The sequence below is a fragment of the Salvelinus sp. IW2-2015 genome, unplaced genomic scaffold (assembly GCF_002910315.2).
Source record: "Salvelinus sp. IW2-2015 unplaced genomic scaffold, ASM291031v2 Un_scaffold3503, whole genome shotgun sequence".
Classification (NCBI taxonomy): Eukaryota; Metazoa; Chordata; class Actinopteri; order Salmoniformes; family Salmonidae; genus Salvelinus; species Salvelinus sp. IW2-2015.
Window position 1 is genome coordinate 63,958 of NW_019944783.1, and position 3,716 is coordinate 67,673.

The window sequence follows — 3,716 nt, forward strand, 5'->3', positions numbered from 1 at the left end:
ATAAAAAATTGTAAAACTTAAATSAATTAAACTAAGTATGAACTATACTGGTCAACTTTTTTTTTCATGATAAAATAATGCACATCCTTCACAGTGTGGAGATCCAGCGTGTGTTCGCTGCAGCAGGGATTCCCACTCTCTCCAAACTCTACCTTCAAACGCCTCGTTTAAACTGATGCTAGTGTGGAGCAATGAGCTAATCTTGGACGCGTTGAAAACAGCTAGACTGACACCTTTTAGTCTCCTTCAACACATCGCCCACCACTAGTTGCAATGTATGTAGAAGACACTGTAAACTTTGTTGTTGACCTTTTATTTTATATATATACCCAAAGTAGTGTGGATGGTCTCCTGTTCTTCAACTTCCAGGTCATGTAGATGATGATCACCAAGGACAGCCTCTTCTTCATCTCCTGGGATGCACACTGTCAACGCCTTTCTCATATTAGCTGCATTGTCACATATTATGTAATCTAGCTTGCGTTTGATCCCATACTCGTCACAGATGCCATCAAACTGCTCGCATATTCGTTCCCCTGTGTGTGATCCTGTAAAGCGGTTACATGTACAACAGATTAAACCTCAGCTGTACGGCCTCATTCTCCGTTTCAATCCAGTGGGCGGCGAGACCCCAAGTAATCCTCTCATCTTCCTGTCAGACCATATGTCTACCGAGACAGAGACGCGGTCAGATTGTGCCATCTGGTCTTTGAGTTTTGTCTGCCTGTCGGCAACCAGGTTGTCAATTTTTTGAAGGATAAACACACGGGGGTGTATTTGTTATCAACCACTGACATAAAGTCACAAAAGCTCTTGGGTTCAACGATGGACAAGAGCATGTTGCAATCCACAATCAGGTCTGAGATGGAATTGGTGATAGATTTTAGCTGTGGTTTGTGTTGTACAGAGCATGTCTCTATGGATTAGGAGATGTGAGGCTAATGAAGGTATTCTAATAATCTATGGATTAGGATGTGAGGCTAATGAAGGTATTCTAATAATCTCTATGGATTAGGAGATGTGACGCCAATGAAGGTATTCTAATAATCTCTATGGATTAGGAGATGTGAGGCTAATGAAGGTATTCTAATAATCTCTATGGATTAGGAGATGTGACGCCAATGAAGGAATTCTAATAATCTCTATGGATTAGGAGATGTGAGGCTAATGAAGGTATTCTAATAATATCTATGGATTAGGAGATGTGAGGCTGCTGAATGAATTCTAATAATCTTGCTATTCTGGAGATGATAAAATCTCCATCTCAACATGTTTTTTTGTTGAATTCATGAATGATCATATTTAAAGAACCTGATATTATTCAGTAATTAATTGTTTGTATGTGTTTAGATACATTTATATTTAAAATGTGTTTTAGTTGTAGGTCTACATAGGGATGTTAAAAACAACAAAAATCAAAACTGTCCGCTTTGGACACAAATGGTAGGGGGAACTATTGCACGCTAGCTAGCTGGTATGTTCCAGAACATTACCTCACGTTAGCTAGAGGTCTGTGGAGGTCCGTTAGAGAGGTCTGAGGAGGTCCGTTAGAGAGGTCTGTGGAGGTCCTTTAGGAGAGGTTCTGAGGAGGTCCGTTAGAGAGATCTGTGGAGGTCCGTTAGAGAGAACTGTGGAGGTCCGTTAGAGAGTCTGTGAAGGTCCGTTATAGAAGGTCTGTGGAGTCCGTTAGAGAGGTCTGTGGAGTCCGTTAGGAGGTCTGTGGGAGGTCCGTTAGAGAGGTCTGTGGAGGTCCGTTAGAGAGGTCTGTTGGAGGTCCGTTAGAGAGGTCTGTGGAGGTCCATATGAGGAGGTCTTGGCTGAGGTTGGTTGACTAACAGAAGGGCTGCAAGAGGAAAGTAGGTAAGAGGATGAGAAGAGGGTGATAAACTTTCGGTATGGAGAAAACTAAACAAGTCTCTGAGTCTCTCGAGTCATACCGCTCATGTCCAAGTTAAGTCATGAGTCATAAAGCTCAAATCTACTACTACATTCCAGAACGGTAAATGACTGTCCTGTTGTGTGTTTTTCATGTCAACAAATGACACACTAGCACCACTTGTACATAGGACACTACCCAGGGCCTGTGAGGCTAGTACTGCACTGTGGGTGTTCATTTGGGACGTAGCCTACGTATCATTGTTTTTTAGTATCAAATCAAATTTGTATTTGTCACGTGTAGACTTTACCGTCGAATGCTTACTTATGAACCCTTTCACAACAACGCGGAGTTGAAAATGTGGAAAAGACTAATTGAAAATAGTAACACAATAAAATATTATTAACGAAGCCATACTGTATACAAAGTAGCAGTAGGTGACCGTACCGAGTCAATGTACATGTCAATAGGGGTAAAAGTGACTAGGAAATCAGGATAGATAATAAACAGAGTAGCAGCAGAATTTGTGAAGAGTGTAAAAGTGTGTGTCTGTGTGTGTGTGTGTGTGTGTGTGTGTGTGTTTGTGTGTGTGTGTGTGTTGTGTGTGTGTGTGTGTGTGTGTGTGTGTGTGTGTGTGTGTGTGTGTGTTGTGTGGTGTGTGTGTGTGTGTGTGTGTGTGTGTGTGTGTGTGGGTTGTGTGTGTGCGTCTTAGCGGGATAGCGGGATTTCTTATAAGTGTCCGGTTAGAGTCCCGCTCCTTGAAAGCGGCAGCTCTACCCTTTAGTTCAATGAGGATGATGCCAGGAATCCATGGCTTCTGGTTGGGATATGTACGTACGCGTCACTGTGGGGACAACATCATCGATGCCGGTGACTGATGTGGTATACTCCTCAATGCCATCGGATGAGTCCCGGAACCTATTCCAGTTTGTTGGCCTAGCAAAACAGTCCTGTAGTTTAGAATCTTGCGTCATCTGACAATTCCGTATTGAGCGAGTCACTGGTACTCCTGCTTAGTTTTTGCTTGTAAGGAGGCATCAGGATGATAGAGCTATGGTCACATTTGCCAAAATGGAGGGCGATAGAGAGCTTTGTATGTAAGATGGGGCCAGGAGAGTCTGATATAAGATGGGCAGGATAGGTAGAGAGAGGCTGATATAAGATGGGGCCAGGATAGATAGAGAGAGGCTGATATAAGATTGGGGCCAGGATAGATAGAGAGAGGCTGATATAAATGGGGCCAGGATAGATAGAGAGAGGCTGATATAAGATGGGGCCAGGATAGATAGAGAGAGGCTGATATAAGATTTGGGCCAGGATAGATAGAGAGAGCCTGATATAAGATGGGGCCAGGATAGATAGAGAGAGGCTGATATAAGATGGGGCCAGGATAGATAGAGAGAGGCTGATAAAGATGGGGCCAGGATAAGATAGAGAGAGGCTGATATAAGATGGCCAGGATAGATAGAGAGAGGCTGATATAAGATGGGGCCAGGATAGATAGAGAGAGGCTGATATAAGATTGGGCCAGGATAGATAGAGAGAGGCTGATATAAGATGGGGCCAGGATAGATAGAGAGAGGCTGATAAAAGATGGGGCCAGGATAGATAGAGAGAGGCTGATATAAGATGGGGCCAGGATAGATAGAGAGAGGCTGATATAAGATGGGGCCAGGATAGATAGAGAGAGGCTGATATAAGATGGGGCCAGGATAGATAGAGAGAGGCTGATATAAGATGGGCCAGGAATAGATAGAGAGAGGCTGATATTAAGATGGGCCAGGATAGTAGAGAGAGGCTGAGTATAAGATTGGGCCAGGATAGATAGAGAGAGGCTGAT